General features: G+C 43.0%; 1 pseudogene; it reads left to right on the forward strand.

Moving 5' to 3' along the window:
* The first annotated feature begins 19691 nt into the window (after positions 1-19691).
* On the forward strand, positions 19692-20582 carry LOC132654154 (vomeronasal type-1 receptor 94-like; annotated as a pseudogene).
* The last annotated feature ends 445 nt before the right edge of the window (positions 20583-21027 follow it).

The raw sequence follows: 21027 nt of genomic DNA on the forward strand, positions 1-21027 counted from the left end.
TTCATCACTACAGGAAAGCAAACCAGTACATGGAGCAACTTGAAAAATGATGGTGGGTCTTAGCTTGCTTGCAACAGACAATAATGCAGTCAGAAAAGACTTGAAACATTGGCCATTTAAAGAAGTATTTCCATAAAACATCCTTCGTAGTGAGAACCACACTGTAAATATAAAAATGCAGCTCCTTTCAGTGCACAGTGTCAAAACTGAAAGCCAGATGGAACTCTGCATGCAGTGGTGGGAGAACATCATTGTTTAGTTTTGCTTCCTTTTCTCTGCGTCCAGTGTTAGGATATTGTGGAGCGAGGGTCTCACGGAGGTTTTCCTAGGGCTCCACAAACTTGATGATTTTATTTGAAAGACTTCCCACAGAGCATAGTGGAGCTGACAGCAATAATTTATCACAGAACAACATGAGGCATTCACGGTGGCAAAAGTGAGAAATGTGTGCAGTCCATCATGGAGTATATCGCTGTTCAGGGATGTACAGCAAAGAGCCCATTGTTTGACTGTATGTGGAGGTAGGCTTCATACTTTCCCAAAGCCTGTGGAACAGAAGGTTCCTTTTGGTTCATGATGCTGGCATGCCCATCTACACTAATACTTAAGGAAGGGGATCATAGTATGTTCCTGTTCCTTGGATAACTTTTGTCTAGGTAGTTTGTAAACTATGGAGATGACAGGTTACTAGCAGTTCAGAAACGCAAGTCCTTTGATAGAATCAGATGCACCTCTCATATCCCACTATTTTGACTCAAAATCATGTCATAGCAACTTTAAAAGAATCCTCGAAAGAATATAATAATACTCAGATAAGAACAGACATCTTTAGCACCTGTAAATACCTCTCTTTATTGGCCTGAATCCCTGCTACCTCTGTTTTCCTCCATTTTGTCTAGTCTGCATTTATCCTTTCATGAGGTTCTTTCATATTCTAAGCAGAAAGAATTGTGGTACTTACTCTCCCCTTCCTTAGAGTTAGTGTGCTAACAAGGACACATGATGGGAGATTCAAAGCTGGTTTGGAAGGAAAGGATGGGACCAGGCATTATGGCAAGTGCTGAAATATCTATTACTCCACAAACCCACTGAAACCTTCTCCTTAGGGAAAGTGAAGTAATGTTCTTTATCCTGTTTTCCCAAGCTTCAACAAAGCTCTTCCTGCTATGATCTCTGACTCCTGGTTTGTTTGGTGGTGATTTTAGTGGAATCATTTTAAGTTTCTCTCCCCTTATTTTGATGTTGGCTATAGGCTGGCTGTATATTGCTTTTGTGTTTAGCTATGTGCCCTGTATCCCTGACCTCTCCAAGACTTTAAACATTAAGGGGTGTTGGATTTTGTCAAAGCTTTTTTCAGCATCTAATGAGATGACCATATGATTTTTTTCTTTCTGTTTGTTTATATGCTGAATTACATCGATGGCTTTTCTTCCTGAGTTCTTAGATGGAACCTTGAGTTTATGACTTTTAATATTTTTCCCCTTAATACCTGATGTTAGTCACATGGTCTAAATAACTATAAAATAGTCTTACCTTACAGCCTTGATTTTTAAATAACTCTTTTAATATTTTAATACATTTCACTGTAAAATATGAAAATTTCAATTTCCTTATGTGTGCCAGAGGGCAGATTTGTAGAGTTGGCTCTCTCTCTCCCTTTACATAGGTTGTGAGAATTGACTCAAGATCAAGTTTTCTACCCATGTACCCATTTGAAAGCCCTTACGGGTATATCTTGTCTATATTCAAAGCTGGGGTCCTCCTGTCTCTGTCTCTTAAACATACCCATCAGTGCCCACTACCACAAGCACTGCTGTTGGTTACTTCACCTCCTCCGTATGTGTGATGCTACAGTGAAAGTTAATGCATGTGTTCCCTCAGAGACATTCTGCCAGCAGACCATTTGACAAACTTCCTGGTGTAAAGTTTAGAGTCAGGACCTTGGAGTCTGGAGAAATAACTTGATGGAGAGATGACATCAGAATCCTAGAGCATCTACCATTCATGTTGGCTTGGATGCTTTCCCTCCATTGGAACCATATAATGGAATGGCTTGGAAGCTCATGTAACTGCACTTCTATTTGCATTCACACAACCCACTGTGAATTCTCATGCGAAAGGAGAGGAAATGTTAGAATCTGCTTTGCTAATATTTGACCATATGTGTCTGCTCACCTCGACTTCTGGTATTGAAACATGGTCGAGGTGAACAGACACATGTCAGGATTCAAAGAGACAAAAGCCCATGGGAGCACAGCAGAGGATTGCACAGGGGTTACATCGTTTGTTTTCTTTCCCCATGTCTGTTTCTTTGTTTCAGATAGGGACAGAGCTGAGCAGTCATTAACGGAGCTGCCTTAACTCTCCCAGGCCACAGGCACACATACCTCAGGAGGAGAGTGGCAGCTGCACGTCACAGAGACCACCGTGGGCTGGGCACACTTCCATGTTTGGTGTGTACACTTCATCTCATGGCACTCCTGGTGGGTCCCAAACACAGGCACAAGGCCATCCACGTAGTCCACAGGAGTCGACTTCAGCCTCAGAGCGCTCAAGTCACACTCAAGCCCTGTCCTTGTGAAACCCACAAACATACTGTCTTTCGATTTCTAATTTAATGTAATTGTCCTCATTCAAATGCACCAAAGCTGGCTGTTTGTGTACCTGACAGCAAGAGAACTGCAGATGAAGGCAGGGACAGTTCCCAGAGACGCTTGCACAGGAGGCAGCGAGAAAGGGAGTGTGTTCTGTGTTGCACAGCAGTTGTTAATTTATATGAGGGCTTCTGGGGCTGGGGTGAACTGAAGTTGAGGTTTTAAGTGGAAAATGATGAATTGGGCTGAGTTGATAGGATTTCCTGAGGTGAGGCATGGTTGGATCTATGGCCAAGGCTGTGTCTGGCATGAACAGAATCTTTTGGTTTTCCTGCAAGGTTTGCTGTATACTTCTCGACCTCATAAGATGTATCAGAACAGCAAACTATCCACTAACAATAACCTCAGAAACCCCTTCTTCTCTGACATAAGCATCAGGAGCTCATGTAACAGTATCCTTCCCCTCCTCCACGTCCTCACATTCAATAGTGGACACAAGCCCAGCCTCACTGACCTGTCCATTGGCTTACGTGACCTAATCCACCTTCTGCTGCTGCTGGTTGTAAACTTCATAGGCAGATATTTTACTGTTTCAGAGGACGGGATGACATCATATGTAAATTGCTTTTCTTCTTAAATAGATTTCTAAGGGGGTCTCTCCATTTGTACCTCTTGCCTCCTGACTGATCTGCAGGCCATCCCCCTCAATCCTAGACATTGAAGGTGACAAACTGCTTGGCCACATGTTACAACTTATAGTGGTTGTTTGCCCTGTCTTCTTTCTATTCGTCCATTTATAGTAACCTTATCATCTGTCTCCATGGTTGTTACCATTAATGTGACCTCACACCACCTACTCTATATTACTGAATACTGCTCTTTTGTATGCCTCAGTTTCCCCAGGATGTACATAATATCAACACTGTTCATCTTCTGGGAAGCATTCTTTTTGGTGTCATGGCCCTCTCAGGCAGGTCTGTGGTGGCTCTCTTGTGCAGGCACAGAGAGCAGGCCTGGCATCTTCCCAGCACCAGCCTTTCTCCAAAAGCATCCCCAAAGCAAAGGGCCACTTGGACCATCCTGGTGCTCATGAGCTTCTTCATGCTGATGTCCATCTTAGATGGCTTTATCTTCTGCTCAAGACATACGTTCAAAAATGATCCAATATTCTACTGTATCAGATTCTTGTGAGCCTTAGGTACACCACTGTTTGTCTCTTCGTGTTCATCAGCAGTTTAAAGGATATAATCATCGTCTAAAGGTCCATGTGAGAGAGAACAGTGACTATTTGATTATTTAGTGATGGTGAGAATCCCTAAGATGAGGCTATCTTGGCATCAGAACCGTGATTCACTATTAACATGCTGTGTTGTAGAGACTTTCTGCAGGGGCTTCAGCTCACAGGACACTCTGTATCAAAGCCTCAGAAGACTGCCAGTCCTACCTCAGGGCTCCAGCACCTGCTTTCAGAGTGAAGGGTTGTCTGTTTTGTAAAAACTCCACATTTTTGGGTGAGGAGATGACCAGTGGGTAAGAGCACTTGCTGGGCAAAAATAATGACCTGGGCTGGATGACTAAGGGCTTCATCTACAGCTCACAGTGTCATGTTTTGTACCAGGGCTCATAATGTGTTTCATAGAACTGTTTTGGTTCTGAAACACAATTGCATATAGTTGCAGACCCAGTTCCTGCCTCTGTCAGCAAGGATGAACCTGAACATTCAGGCTGCTCATGGAGCAGAGCCCAGCTTGTCCTCAGCCTCAGCTTTGTCCCATCTGCCTGTGGTCACCCTGGCTCTCCAGCTCTGCCTTGAGTGCCCTGCATTGCATCTGATTTCTTTCACTATTCACCTTCAGATTTCACTCACAGCTAAAATCCTGCAACTACAAGTTTGGAAATGCTGGAGAAAACAGTTAATAAAAAAGCTGCTCCAAGGGAAGACTGACCTGGGTAAAGGTCACACCCTGTAGATGGAAGACCCTTGGGTGGGTAGGAAATTCATAGAAGTTCCTGAATCTCAGAAGAGAGGCATCACAGGGAGCTAAATTATTTAGAATTATATCAAAAGTTCAACGTGAGAAAAGACATGGTTGTCCATTTGTTGCAAACTTTCTGATCACTCCAGCAGGTGTGGCAAGGGAGCTCAGATAAAGTTTGTTCTCAGCCCTCCCCAGGAGGCTGTTATCAGGACACAGGGAGTAAGATCACCAGGCAGAGAAGATGCTCCACTGGGTTGCCAGGTCTCCATGACCCCATCAGGAACATGTCACCTTCTACAGACACAGAAATAACATGTCACAGAGAGGCCTTAAATTCTCCCTTCACCTAAGATTTACAGGATCTCCTCAAGTGCACAGTCCTCCCCTGCCATGTCAATCTGGGTAAGTGCTCTGCACACAAGAGCAAATTCAGAAGGTGGTAGGAACCCAGGCAGGTTGTGGGAGGAGAAGGCTAAAGAGGGGTTTTCAGCAGCTACAGAGGAGATGCTGAGCTCTGACAGACCAACACCACAAGGGACTGTGTTCTGCAAGGGGTAACAAAAACGTTTTCTTCTTAACATACTCATTTCCTTAATTTATAGACTTTAAAATTACTATAGAATTTATGTTCATTTCTGTGAACTAAATAACTCACACTGTATACCTGGATAAGCTGTTTAGTTACATTTCTTTTACTGATTTACCTATTCCTAGGATAAATTATCAGGGAAGTGAAAGGTCTGGAGAGCTCACTTTCCTGAGTTGTGCATCTGTAACTTTGGTGTGCACACAACTGTTTTCATGTACCATCTTCTCTGCTGTGAGGTATAAAAACTTCCAAATTCTGTGTAAGTAATAGAGGCTATAGATTCAAACTCTCATTCCACAGAGGGAGCTCCCCAGAGGACTGCAATGTATCTTCTAGTGTTTGCTCATGGCTTCTATTCTTCTCAGCTCAATTTCAGAGATCACAAAGTAGTGCTGTCGGCTCTTAGCCTCTGCTGGCCTGATAGGAAGTGTCATTAAATGGCTATGATGATGAGGTTTCCAGGACACTAACTATCAATGCACAGTGACAGTGGCAGATTCCCTTCCCTGCCTCACTGAGATCAGGAATTCTGGGAAGAGCTGGTTGCATGTTTTGTCTTTTCTCTATGTTCTCCCCCATGTACTCTGTGCAATTTTTTATGAGAGAAAAACGTGAATCTTTTTTCTTTGAGGAAACTTTAGAGAACTGAACCCCCTCACCCTATCCTGCTGTCTTTATTTCGTTTCCAGGCTTATCCCAAAGCTCATCTTTACATGAACCTGTGTGAAGAGATGGACAGGAACTGACCTCCCTCTCCTGTCACTGAGGCAATGAGCACACTGGGAGGGAGGTCACAGCTCTTAGTAGAAAAGCCAAGCCTCTCCTGAGGCTCCTTGGGTGCTGGAGGAGCAGGTTGTGCTTCAGCACTGTGCAGGGTCCAGTGTTTCTGCCTGGAGTCTGTGCCATGCTACCCCTCAGGTACATCCAATCTTGCTCTTTCTGGAGGCTGATTTGGAAACCCTGTAAGACATCCTCACTGATACTCTGAGCTCAGAGATGCTGTATAAAGGCTTCAAAGTTCAAAAACACAATTCTCATCCAGGCTTTCAGAAACAGTCAGTATTCCTTAGCCCAAAGGTTCTTCATGATTTGCCTATAACGTTACCACAGTTCATTTATTTCTGGCATCTCTGGAATCAGCACTGGCATATGCTCACTGATGGTTTTGCCTTACCCGAAGTACCAGCCATTTCTCCCTAGTTTCTTTCTAGTTTTAAAGTTAGGATTGTGCCAAAGCTAGACAACCTGATTGAGTAACCTCCAGCCATTTTCATTGAGCAGGGACAGTGTCTCCACCAACCCCCTCTATGTGCTGATGCTATGGATTGTGGGTTGTCCATGATTTGGGTAACTGTGGGCTGACACAGGCTAAAGTCATGGCTTCTTGAATTCCTGCAGTACAGGGAGTTCAATTCCTCCCCCTACCCCCGAGCAGCTGTAGCCTTCACAATTGGCTTTAACTGAGGAGCTCTCAGGTTCCCCTTGGTCATTTCTTGCTCTGTGCATGTTTTATTTCCTAATCTGCACAAAAGCCTTCCCTTCCTATTCTCCAATAGCCTCTTCTACTAGGACCTATTTCCCAAATGAGTGATTTTTTTTCTGGTTCCATGTACTGAGTTTCATGCCTCTGGGAAGCAGCTTATTTTGTTGCTTTGTATAAAGTGCAATCATACTACATGTTACAACAGGCTATACCAGTCCTGTGACAGCTTACTCCCTCCTGTCCTCTCCTCTTGGCTGGATGAGGTGGCCCTTAACCCATTTTGCATATCAGAGAGTGTGTGTCCTGTGAAGTGTCCCTTAACGCATTCTGCAGGTTTGAGAGTGTGGGTCCAATCTCCTGGTTTTCAAAACCATACTCAGCCAGACAGATGAGATGATAAGGGTCAGCTGGGTGGAGACAGGCTAGACGATTCTCTGTGGCTTGTTCCTGAAGAGAGAAAAAATCACCAGAAGCTTTTCTATAGAAATTATAATCTGCCTGGAATCTGCATGCTTTACTGGTACTTATTGTATAAGATTTAGATATATCTGTCAGTGCATGTCATCTTTAGCTATTTGGATGACTAGAGACATGTAGGTCCCTCCTGGCAAGCTTGTATGTTTTCTCTTCAGCTACTATGGTATTCCATGTCCAGGATATAAGTGGTTTCAAACCCGGAATCCCTGAAGCCGTGATGTTAGGAATATCAATGAGGATGCACATCCTCTGTAGCTGCATGACTCTCCTAAGAGTTTTAGGTTTGTAGGGCTGTGGTTTCTGAAGAGATGGTGAAAACAGCACAGCTTGTGCCCCACTCTGCAGAGCTGACAGCTCACTGCCTGAGCAGTCTGATAGTGTGATGTGCTCATAAAGACCAAGTTTCTTTTTCTTCTTTCTTTTCTTGTTAGCTCAGTGGAATTAAAGAAAAAAAAATGTGCATTTCCAGAAATGACATGAGAAAAAGCATTTTAGAACTCTTTTGCCTTTTAGTTAGCCAGTGCTGATACACAGGCAATGCAAACTATTAGTTAAAATCTACAGGTGTGTTTTCCTTCCATGAAATAAGTATAGAATATGCACCTGCCTCTCAGTGCAGAGACCATAAAATGACATTCAGAGTATGTGCTTCCGATGACATTTGTAAATGTAGTTTGTAATTCTAAAAAGCTGTAAATAAACCTTGGAAACAATGGAGCCCCATCAGTCTCTCCATTGTTTTCCTGAGCTGTCACAGCACAACTCTAATGTCTGAGTTGTTCAAAGTAGAGACAACTGCCATTTTATCTGCTCAATGGAAAACAGAACTGCCCCCAACCTACTGTGTTCTGCTTCTTGTGACTGGGATTTGGAAAACTAACCCCTGAGCTTTATAAAAAATAATTGAGCACCACTCATTTAATCAACACTCTACTGCTATCTGGAGTACATGGTCCATAATCTTATAAAAGATTAACCTTTTCTAATGTTGCTACAGAACATTTATTTCAGAAAATCTCCTTTATTCGGTGTTTTCACCAACCATCTGCTTCAGGTCTAAATCCTGACATGGTACCCTGTACTTGTGAAATTTTATCCCCTTTGCCTGTCCTTAGTATCTTCTATGACAATGTCCCATGGTTGTCACATGCCAGTAGGATTTTCCAGGTGTGGTGACAATGTCACATGGTTTACAGAAGTATAAAACAATTTCACCCTACACACATGACTGTCAGTGATAAGTTTTCTTTTAAATTTTCATCAATTACACTTTATTCATTCTGCATCCCCCCATAAGCCCCTCCCTCCTCCCCTCGCAATCCCACCCTCCCTCCTCTCTCTGCTTGCATGCCACTCCCCAAGTCCACTAATAGGGGAGGTTCTCCTCTCCTTTCTGATCTTAGTCTGTCAGTTCACATCAAAAGTGGCTGCATTGTCCTCTACTATGGCCTGGTAAGGCTGCTCATCCCCCCAGAGGGAGGTGATCCAAGAGCAGGCCAATCAGATTATGTCAGAGGCAGTCCCTCTTCACATTACTATGTAAACCAATTGGACTCTGAACTGCCCTGGGCTACATCTGTGCAGGGGTTCTGGGTTATTTCCATGAATAGTCCTTGGTTGGAGTATGAATCTCTGGGAAGTTCCCTATGTTCAAATTTTCTTGTTCTGTTTCTCTCCTTGTGGAGACCCTGTCTTCTCCAGCTCTTACTATTTCCCAGTTCTTACCTAAAATTCCATTCACTCTGCCCAACAGTTGCCCATCAGACTCAGGATGTGCTTTGATAGTCTGTAGGGCAGGGGCTTTCAGAGGCCCTCTGTGGTAGGTTCCCAAGTTGTTTCCTCTTTTCTTCTTCTTCTGATGTCCATCCTCTTTGCCTTTCCGGATGGGGATTGGACATTTTAGTTAGGGTCCTCTCTCTTGCTTAGTTTCTTTAGATGCACAGGTTTTAGTGGGTTTGTCCTATGTTGTATGTCTATATGAGTAAGTATATACCATGTGTGTCTTTTTGCTTCTGGGACAACTCACTCAGGATGATCCTTTCCAGATCCCACCATTTACCTGCAAATTTCATGATTTCCTTATTTTTCATTGCTGAGTAATATTCCATTGTGTAGATGTACCACAATTTCTGCATCCATTCTTCAGTTGAGGGGCATCTGGGTTGTTTCCAGCTTCTGGCTATTACAAATAAAGCTGCTACAAACATGGTTGAGCAAATGTCCTTTTTGTGTACTTGAGCCTCTTTTTGATATATGCCCAGTAGTGGTATGGCTGGATCTTCAGGAAGCGCTATTCCTAGTTGTCTGAGAAAGTGCCAGATTGATTTCCAGAGTGGTTGTACAAGTTTACATTTCCACCAGCAGTGTAGAAGGGTTCCCCTTTCTCCACAACCTCTCCCGCATGTGTTGTCACTTGAGTTTTTGATCTTGGCCATTCTCATGGGTGTAAGGTGAAATCTCAGGGTTGTTTTGATTTGCATTTCCCTAATGGCTAGTGAGGTTGAGCATTTCTTTAAGTGCTTCTCTGCCATTCGGTATTCCTCTACAGAGAATTCTCTGTTTAGCTCTGTTCCCCATTTTTTAAGTGGATTACTTAGTTTGCTGCTTTTCAGCTTCTTTAGTTCTTTATGTATACTGGATATGAGTCCTCTGTCAGATAAACGGTTGGTGAAGATTCTTTCCCAATCTGTAGGTGGTCGTTTTGTTTTGATGACGGTGTCCTTTGCTTTGCAGAAGGTTTTCAGTTTCATGAGGTCCCATTTATTGATTGTTGCTCTTAGAGCCTGTGATGTTGGTGTTCTGTTCAGGAAGTTTTCCCCTGTACCAATGAGTTCTAGGGTATTTCCCACTTATTTTTCAAGCCGATTTAATGTGTCTGGTTTTATGTTGAGGTCTTTGATCCACTTGGACTTCAGTTTTGTGCAGGGTGACAAGTATGGATCTATTTTCATTTTTCTACATGTAGACATCCAGTTAGAGCAGCACCATTAGTTGAAGATGCTCTTTTTTCCATTGTATGGTTTTGGCGTCTTTGTCAAAGATCAGGTGTCCATAAGTGTGTGGGTTTATTTCTGGGTCCTCTGTTAGGTTCCATTGATCCACCATTCTGTTTCTATGCCAGTACCATGTAGTTTTTAAAACTGTTGCTCTATAGTACAACTTAAGATCAGGGATGGAGATACCTCCGGAAGATCTTTTATTGTAGAGGATTGTTTTAGCAATTCTGGGTTTCTTGTTATTCCAGATGAAGTTGAGAATTTTTCTTTCCAGGTGTGTAAAGAATTGTGTTGGTAATTTGATGGGCATTGCATTGAATCTGTAGATTGCTTTTGGTAAGATGGCCATTTTTACTATGTTAATCTTGCCAAGCCATGAGCATGGGAGATCTTTCCATCTTCTCATATCTTCTTCTAATTCTTTCTTCAGAGATCTGAAATTTTTTTCATACAAGTCTTTGACTTCCTTGGTTAGGGTTACTCTGAGGTACCTTATGTCATTTGTGGCTATTGTGAAGGGTGTTGTTTCCCTAATTTCTTTCTCAGCCCTTTTGTCTTTTGTATACAGGAGGGCTACTGAATTTTTTGAGTTAATTTTGTATCCAGCCACTTTGCTGAAGGTGTTTATCAGCTGTTGGATTTCCCTGGTAGAGTTTTTGGGGTCACTCATGTATACTATCATATCATCTGCAAATAGTGATAATTTGACTTTGTCCTTTCCAATTTTTATCCCCTTGTTCTCCTTCAACTGTCTTATTGCTCTAGTAAGGAATTCCAGTACTATGTTGAAGAGATATGGAGAGAGTGGGCAGCCTTGCCTTGTCCCTGATTTCAGTGGGATTGCTTTAAGTTTCTCTCCGTTCAGTTTGATGTTGGCTATAGGCTTGCTGTATATCGCCTTTACTATGTTTAGATATGTGCCTTGTATCCCTGATCTCTCCAATACTTTGAACATAAATGGATGTTGGATTTTGTCAATGGCTTTTTCAGCATCTAGGGAGATTATCATGTGGTTTTTTTCTTTCAGTTTGTTAATATGGTGGATCACATTGATGGATTTCCGTATATTGAACCACCCCTGCATACCTGGGATGAAGCCTCCTTGGTCATAGTCGATAATATCTTTGATGTGTTCTTGGATTCGGTTTGCAAGTATTTTATTAAGTATTTTTGCATCAATGTTCATAAGGGAGATTGGCCGGAAATTCTCTTTCTCTGTTGAGTCTTTGTGAGGTTTAGGTACCAAGGTGACTGTGGCTTCATAGAATGAATTTGGTAATATTCCTTCTGTTTCTATTTTGTGGAATAGTTTGAAGAGAATTGGTGTCAGCTCTTCTTTGAAGGTCTGGTAGAATTCTGCGCTGAAGCCATCTGGTCCTGGGCTTTTTTTGGATGGGAGACTTTTGATGACCGCTTCTATTTCTTTGGGGGATATAGGACTATTTAGTTGATTTACCTGGTCCTGATTCAGCTTTGGTAAGTCAAATCGATCAAGAAAATTGTGCATTTCATTTAGATTTTCAAATTTTGTGGCATATAGACTTTTGAAGTAAGTCCTAGTGATTGTTTGGATTTCCTCAGTGTCTGTAGTTATATCCCCCTTTTCATTTCTGATTTTGTTGATTTGGGTGGTGTCTCTGCCTTTTAGTTAGCCTGGCTAAGGGTTTGTCGATCTTGTTGATTTTCTCAAAGAACCAGCTCTTGGTTTCATTGATTCTTTGAATTGTTTTATTTGTTTCCAATTGATTGATTTCAGCCCTGAGTTTGATTATTTCCAGCCATCTTCTCCTTCTTGGTGTGTCTGCTTCTTCTTTTTCTAGGGTTTTTAAGTGAGCCATTAGGGTGCTTGAATGAGCTGTCTCGAATTTCTTCTTGAAGGCACTTAGTGCTATGAACTTTCCTCTTAGCACTGCTTTCATTGTGTCCCACAAGTTCGGGTATGTTGTGTCTTCATTTTCATTGATTTCTAGAAAGACTTTAATTTCTTTCTTTATTTCTTCCCTGACCCAGCTGTCATTTAGTAACAAGTTGTTCAGTTTCCATGTGTGTGTAGGCTTTTTGTTATTTCTGTTATTGTTGAGGTCCAGCTTTATTCCATGGTGATCAGACAAGATACATGGGATTATTTCAATCTTCTTGTATCTGTTGAGGCTTGCTTTGTGACCCATTATATGGTCTATTTTGGAGAAGGTTCCATGAGGTGCTGAGAAGAAGGTAAATTCTTTTGTGTTTGGGTATAAAGTTTTGTAAATGTCTGTTAGGTCCATTTGATTCATGACCTCTGTCAGAGACATTGTTTCTTTGTTTAATTTCTGTTTTGTTGACCTGTCCTTTGTTGAGAGTGGGGTGTTGAAGTCTCCCACTATTAATGTGTGGGGATCTATATGTGCTTTAAATTTTATCAATGTTTCTTTCACAAATGTGGGTGCCCTTGTATTTGGGGCATAGATGTTCAGGATTGTGATGTCTTCCTGGTGGAATTTTCCCTTGATGAGTATGAAGTGTCCTTCCCCATCTCTTTTGATTAATTTTGGTTGAAAGTCTATTTTATCAGATATTAGAATGGCTACTCCTGCTTGCTTCTTGGGTCCGTTTGCTTGGAAAGACGTCTTCCCACCCTTTACCCTCAGGTAATGTCTATCTTTGTGTCTTAGGTGTGTTTCTTGTATGCAACAGATTGCTGGGTTTAGTTTACGTATCCATTCTGTTAATCTGTGTCTTTTTATTGGAGAGTTGAGTCCATTGATGTTGAGAGAGATTAATGACCAGTGGCTGTTAGATCTCTTGATTTTGATGTTGGCTGTGGTCATACTGCTGTGTGCTTGGTTGCTTTTTGTTTTACTGAAGTGAGGTTATTTATTTCCTGTGTTTTCTTGAATGTAGCTAGCTTTCTTGGGTTGTATTTTCCCTTCCAGTTTCTTCTGTAATGCTGGATTTGTTTGTAGGTATTGTTGAAATTTGTTTTTGTCATTGAAAATCTTGTTTTCTCTATCTATGAGGACTGAGAGTTTTGCGGGTTATAGTAGCCTTGGCTGACATCTGTGTTCTCTTAGGGTCTGCATGATATCCATCCAGGCCCTTCTGGCTTTCATAGTCTCTGTTGAAAAGTCAGGTGTGATTCTAATGGGTTTGCCATTATATGTTACTTGGCCTTTTTCCCTTGCAGCTTTTAGTATTTTTTCTTTGTTCTGTATACTTACTGTTTTGATTATTATGTGGCGGAAGGATTTTCTTTTCTGGTCAAATTTGTTGGGTGTTCTGTAGGCCTCATGTATTCTAATTGGGCTCTCCTTTAGCTTGGGGAAATTTTCTTCAATGATTTTGTTGAAAATATTTTCTGGGCCTTGGAAAAGGGAGTCTTCTTTTTCCTCTATACCTATTATTCTTAGGTTTTGTCTTTTCATATTGTCTTGCATTTCTTGGACGGTCTGTGTCAGGAATTTTTCGGATTTAACATTTTCTTTGACAGATACATCTATTTTTTCCATTGTATCTTCCACACCTGAGATTCTTTCTTCCATCTCTTGTAGTCTGTTGGTTATGCTTATCTCTGTAGTTCCTGTTTTCTTCCCTATATTCTTCCTTTCCATTATTTCTTCCATTTGTGTTTTCTTTAATTTTTCCAATTCTATCTTCAGGTCTTGAGTTGTTTTGTTTACTTCCTTCACCTGTCTGATTGTACTTTCCTGTTTTTCTTTTAGTTCCTTCAACTCTGTTTCTATCATTTCATTCAGTGTTTTAAGCATTTCCTTTCTAAAGGCCATAAACTGTTTGGTTGCAGCTTCCTCTATTTCTTTACGGATGGCAATATTCTGTTTGAGTTTATCTTCCTCTATGTCTTTATGAATCTTATTTGTTTCCTCTGTTATCATCTTCATGAGCATACTTGTTAGTTCATCTTCTTGGATTTCAGTTATGGTGGGGTATCCAGGGCTACTTGCCCCTGGGTAATTGGGTTCTGGAGATGCCATATTGCTCTGTCTTTTGTTGCTTGAGCTTTTACGCTGGCCTCTACCCATTGTGTTATCTTAGGTGTTTGGGGTTATTTTCTGGTGGTTCCTGGGGATCCTGTGGTGGAGAGAATCCCCTTTGCAGAAAGCTGGATTTTCCTGAAGGATGTCTTCTCAGCTTTTTGGCTATGGTCCCTGGATGGCTGGTGTTTTTTCATGAGTTGCTCACCTCAGGGATATAGACCTGAGTGGTAACTGTGGTCTTTGTTAGTCGAGAGGGTTCTCCTCTCACCCAGGGAAGTCCTGAGGGCAGCTGCCCTGTTTCTGGGTTTCTTGTAAATTTAATGATCAGCTGCTGTGACCCAGTTGGACATCAGGCGTGCCTCAACTGTTTGTGCCTCTGTCTGGAGCACAGCTGAGTGCTGGCGCCTCGGCAACACTAGACTGCTAGACTTTTTCTAGGGAAGGATTTGGTGATTTAGGTCAGTATAGTTTCCTTCCTTCCCCGTGGATTCTCTGGAGACACGGACTCCCAGTGTCTTTTTTTGCCCTGGTGCACACTGCTCAGTGTTCACCCGCTGGCTGGCCGCAGTAACTGCCTGTGCCTGGAGCACAGCTGTGTGATGGCGGCTCAGTCTCTGCCAGCTGTCTGGTGCGCAGAAACTGCCTGTGTCTGCCTTTGCGGCTTTTGGGAGCCTGAGTGCCTCCCTAAGCTGGGTAATTTTCCGGGGACCTTTTCAGGTTGGGGGTGAGCTGTGTGTTCTGAGATCAGACCCGCTGTTTCTATGTCCGGCGGCGAATCAGGCGCACAGGCAGGCAGGGCTCTGTGCTGGAACCTGGGTCCCTGGCTCTGGCTCCGGGCTGGCTCCTGGGGTGCCCGTGGAACCCGCCCGAGTCTTTTCCAGGGGATGTCTGGGTGACCTAAGGCCGGTCCCAATCGTTTCCTGTACCCTGGGGTTATCTCTCAACTGAAAATTCCAGTCTCTGACAGTGTGGTGCCAACGGTTCAGTCTGGGACCGTGACCAGAGACACTGGCTTGTGGCTCTGTGCTGGGGCTGGGGCTGGCGGCGGGCAGCCAAGCGTCTGGCAGAACCGGGATCTCTTCCGCGGTTTAGCCAGGTGAGTTAAAAGCTGATTGAATCCCCCACTGAGGGGTATCCTCTCACCTGGGAAACACAATGACTGTGTTTTATGGCCAAGAGTTCTGATTGCTGGTCATTGTGCTGATCCTGCTGTGCTGCTGCTCAGAATGAGAGTCCTCCTGGGCGCTGCCATCTTGCCCCTCCTGTTCGATAAGTTTTTACTATAACACAGGAATTTGTTTACAAAATTCCATCTGCTGCATGCATGGTGTCTGTGCTGGAAAGTTTTATGGTGGCTTGAAACAAGCTGGAATTATTTCAGAAGAGGGCACCGCAGTTGAGGAAAGATCCTCAGCAGACCGGCCTGTGGGCAAGCACCTGGTACAAGTCTTGATGGATGTTGATTTCATATGGATGGCCGTGCTCACTGTGAACAGTGCCGTCCCTGCCTGCTGGTCCCAGGTGCTACAAAAGTAGGTTGAGCAAGCTCTAAGGAGCAAGCTGGTGAGCAACACTACTCCATGGCCTCTCCATCAGTTCCTGCGTCCAGTCCCTGTCTTGAGTTCTCTCCTAGCTTCCCTGGCTGGGGACCTCCAGGCTGTGTGGTGAAATAATCCCTCCTCTCCCCACAGCAACAGAAACCCTGAGCAAGACAGGAAGTGACTAGGCCGTGAGGTATGACTACGACAGACCTGACCTTAGGTTTTTCGAGAACTGTGGAAAGGTTTTGAAACTTTGGGCTATAAAATACATAGAGTGCTGATACTCCAGTGGATTATTTGGTGTGATATTAGAATGTAATGCTGAGACCAGAGCAGATGATGGAGGATTGTCTTACACATTTCCATAGGGAAGCTTGAAAGTCCCTTAAAGATTATATGAGGGTCACTCATATTTTGAGATAAGAACCATTAAAGTGTTTCATCCTGTGGAGCTCCTGTCTTCTCCATGTCATACTAACTCCCCCTGCACTCTGCCCAAGTTTTGGTTATGAGTCTCAGCATCTGCTTTGATACACTGCTAGGCAGAGTCTTTCAGAGGCCCTCTGTAGTAGGCTCCTGTCCTGGGCACAGAGGGCTATTCTGAGACTGTTTCTCCAACCAAGGACCATGCATGGATATAACCTAAAACCCCTGCTTGGATGGAGCCCATGGCAACTCATTATCTGAGTGAGTACCCTAGTAAGGGGAACAGGGACTGTCTCTAACATGAAGTCAATGGCTGGCTCTTTTCCCTTCCCACCACCTCTACTAGGCCACAGAGGAGGACATTTCAGCCTATCCTGGAGAAATCTGATAAGCTAGGGTCAGATGGAAGGGGAGGAGTACCTCCCCTGTGAGTGTACTTAGAGTGGAGCAGGGAGGAGATGAGGGAGGGAAAGTGAGATTGGGAGGAAATGAGGGAGGGGGCTACAGCTGGGATACAAAGTAAATAAACTCTAACTAATATAAAAATAATTTTTTTTTCAATGCAGTTTATTCAGGAACCTTGAACAATCCTCAGACCCTGGGGAAAGCCAGCCCACAGCTTAAATAGCCTCTGGGTAGCCAACCCAGGCGTGCCACGTGGGCAATGCAGATAGGTCCACATACATGGAAGCAAGCCAGATCCTCAGCCTTAGCCAAATGTGGAATTGTTCGTGACAGAGAGCACTCACCATCGGAAAGGTGGAAGGCGGAGACCAGCTCCATCTTTAAGGCATAGCATTCCGCAGCTCTCTACAGTTCCCCCTTTTTGTTTTAGAGGCATCAGGCAAGAGTTGAGGTGTGATCTCTGATATTAGAAATAAATTGGGACTTCGTACCGATGTTCATTTAGGTGTCATCCATCCAAAGAGCATCAGACTCGTCCGATACCTTTTTCTCAGGCCATAGTAGAGGACAATGCAGCTACTTTTGATGTGAACTGACAGACTAAAAATAAAAATTTAATTAAAAAATAACCACTAAAATGAAACCTTTGCCTTGCAGGAACAATTAAAATCCTCTGAAGTATTTTCTCAGCTTCAGCACACTGACACTGTGGTCTAAATACTGTTGAGGCTGCATCTCATGCTGGTAGCCAAACTTGGTAGCTCAGGAGTCTCTCAGGTGTTGAAGACCAGCCTGGTCTATAGAGGGAGTTCAGGACAGCCAAGGCTACATAGACAAAACCTTGTCTCAAAAAACAAATAAACAAAGGGGTTTTCAGGTGATACTGGTTCTGAAACATGGAGGGATCATGGAGTGAAGCTGTGACTTGGCACCATACGACTGTATAGAGTCCCTGAAGAGAGCCAAGAGGCCACGTTGCAGTGCAGATCCAGCCATTTGGAGATGTCAGTATCACATGCCAGCAGCAGCTGCTGTGGGCGAGGCCAGTTTGAACCTAGGAGACAGCTGTGTGGAAGGCTTTGCCAGCACTGTGGAGGAGCCCAGAAGATCACTGGTGAGTCCCAGAAGCCTGGCACTGAGAGTTATGCTGTTGGACTTTGTTGAACTTGATTGTGACTGTGCCCTGGTTCTTACCTTTCACATAAGAAAACATTTATTTTTATTTTACAGGAGCCCACAAAAGTCTCTTGACTCTGAACACTTAAAGGGATTTTGGAGATTTACCTTGAGTTTGGAGTTCTAGAGAGACTGTGGGTATTTTAGAGAGACTTTGAAAATGTTAGAGAAACTAGATGTTTTAGAGAGTTGAATATTTTGTAGAGGTTTTGAATGTGGAAAGAGACTTGAGATATTGAACTTTTAAAAAATGGAACTTTTCTATTGCAATGTTGACATTAGTTTAATATCTTGGGAACAACAAAATTGAGAGACAAAGTTATAGTGTAACAGAGATGTGTTTAGTGTCAGGTAGACAGGGGGTCAGCTGTGGCAGCTGTTTTTGTCTCTTGTTTGTTAAATCAACCACTAGACTCAATTGGGAAGGGAAACTCAGCTGAGAAAATGACCCACTAGGTTGTGCTATGGGCAAGTGTGTGATGAATTTTCTTGATTGGTGATCTATGAGAGAGGGCCCACATCACTGTGGGTGCAGGCTCTGGGCTCAGGGTTCTGTATACTAGAGAACACAGACTGAAAAATCCATGAGACCCAAGCTAGTAAGCAGTGTCCTTCAGTGACAGGCGCCTTAGTTCTTGCCCCAGGTTCCTGCCTCAAGTCCTTACCCTGCTTCCCTGCACAATGGATTATGAGCTATAAGATGAAATAAAGGCTTCCCAACCCAATTTGGTTTTGGTCATGGTGGTTTATTTAGTCTGTGTCTAAATCAAAGAAACTACAATAATTCAACAGCATGTACACCACATTTATTAATATAAACCTGGAGCCAGCATATCAGGTACCTGGTGAGTACCGCTCCATTATGGAGAGAGGGAATGTTGACTCCTATGGAGTCTGCCTTTCAAGACTGAGTTGGACCATTTTTCTTTAATTAATTCTGTAATATGGGACAGCTCCAAGTCTGTTATAACTGTAGTTCTATTTACTCCCTGACTTCACAAGCTGAAGGAGAAAGACACGGCATATACTCCTGCTGACATTTGCCCATTCTGCCCTTTTCTTGGAACAGTTTTGGACTGGGATCAGAACCATGCAAGATGAAGATACAGAGCAGCGATCAAAGACTGAATCATCCACCAGAGTTCTCTGAAAGGACTCCGTGCCAATGTGCTACTGTTTTCTGATTTGTCTTTTATCTTTTGTTTCAGGCAGTGACAGAGCTGAACAGTCTTTATGAGCTGCCTGAACTCTCCCAGAGCACAAACATAAGCCGCCAACACATCCACAGAGACCATCATGTGCTGGAATTCTCCCATGTTTGGTGTGTAAACAGTGTGTTCTTGCTCACCCAGTGTCTCTCTGACACAAGCACTCTGCACTTCACATGTTCAAGAGGAGGTGGCTGGGACCCGGCCTCAGAGTATTGAAGGACATACTTGGAGGAAACAGCAGATCATGAATAAAATCAGAAACATCTGGATTCATAGATTACAACCCCCAACATTTGCTATAGAAATTTTCTAAGAAATTAGGATTTTCAATAGAGTACAGATAGCCCTGAATAGAATAAGTGCATACCCAATCCATGGGACCTTTTTTATTGGCAAGTTCTGCTTCTTCTTCTTTTTTTTTTTTCTTTTACACAATCCTTCTCATTCAGATTCTACCCAAAATAGTAAAACTGTCTATAATGTGCCTGGCCATCAAGATGTTGTGGGTAAAAACCAAGTAAGATGCTGCTCCTGCTCTAGGAAAACCCAAACCTACAAAACACATAATTGCTGCAGCTCTTAATGTTGAGGGAGATCACACAATGGTGCAGCCACCATGGGACACAGGGTCCAGCCATGGCTCAGCTTAGGACAAGTGAGAGCAGGAGGATGGTCTGTGGGGTGTGAGGTAGAATGGAGGTCTTCAGTGGAATAAGCATTCAGGAGCATCTGCATGTTTTCCTGAGGCCAGAAGACTGGTCTAGAGTGGTGTGTGAGGTCTTGCTCATGGTGAGTCATTGTTTTACTTTTCTCCTCATCCACTCTTTGTTTCCACACAAGATGACTTCACACTCTTCTGACATAAGGAACACCTTCTTCTCTGAAATTGGCATTGGGATCTCATCCAACAGCTTCCTTCTTCTCTTCTACATCTTCAAGTTCATTCGTGGGCACAGGCCCAGACCCACTGAGGTGCACATTGTTCTGCTGTCCCTAATCCACCTACTGATGCTAATGTTCATAGCATTCATAGCCATGGACATTTTTATTTCTTTGAGGGGATGGGATGACACCATATGTAAACTCATTGTCTACTTGTAAAGAATTTTTAGGGGCCTCTCCCTTTGTACCACCAGCCTGCTGAGTGTCCTCCAGGCCATCATCCTCAGTCCCAGAAGCTCCTGTCTAGCCAAGTTCAAGCACAAATCTGCCCATAACATCTCATGTGCCCTTCTTTTTCTGAGTGTCCTCTATATGCTCATTAGCAGTCATCTCTTAGTATCAATTTTTGCCACTCCCAATTTGACTTCAAATAACTTCATGTATGTTACTAGGTCCTGTTCTGTCCTACCCATGAGTTACCTCATGAAAAGCACATTTTGTACACTGATGGCCATCAGGGAAGTCTTTCTTATTAGTGTTATGGTCATCTCGACTTGGTACATGGTGGCTCTCTTGTGCAGGCACAGGAAGCAGGCCCAGCATCTTCACAGCACCAGGCTTTCTCCAAAAGCATGCCCAGAGCAAAGAGCTAACAGGGCCTTCCTTCTGCTCATGAGCTTCTTCGTGTTGATGTCCATCTTGGATAGCTTTATCTCCTGCTCAAGAACTATGTTCCTGAATTATCCAACATCTTACTATATCCGACTCTTTGTGGTCCACAGCTATGCCACAATCAGCCCTTTTGTGTTTATGAGCACTGAAAAACATGTCGTTAACTTTTTCAGGTCTATGTGTGGGAGGACATAAATGTTTGAATATTCATTGATCATTGATGGCCACATTTCTTTATAAGAGGACCCAATACACTGGCATCAGAACTGTCAGTCATGGCATGGTGTTCACGTGCTTTGGCGTACATGAAAATCTGAAGCAGTGTTTTTGTTTTTGGTTTTGTTTTTCTGTTAAAATTATTTACTTTAACCTGTGTGGTAACAAACATTTAGCAGAAAATTAAACCTCATCCCTTTTGTGATATGACCAGGGCATTTTTGTTTCATTTTATTTTATTTTATTTTATTTTTTTATTTTATTTTATTTTATCTTTTTCCTCAATGCGTCATTATGGGAATCCTATGAGGTGGCTCTCATGCATCATGGCCGTGGACAGCTCACACTGTTTTGAAGGATGTAACCATGTCTAACACATTTCAATATTTTAATTTCCTGTGGTATA

The sequence above is a fragment of the Meriones unguiculatus genome, chromosome 5 (genome assembly GCF_030254825.1).
Source record: "Meriones unguiculatus strain TT.TT164.6M chromosome 5, Bangor_MerUng_6.1, whole genome shotgun sequence".
In the NCBI taxonomy this organism is placed as follows: domain Eukaryota; kingdom Metazoa; phylum Chordata; class Mammalia; order Rodentia; family Muridae; genus Meriones; species Meriones unguiculatus.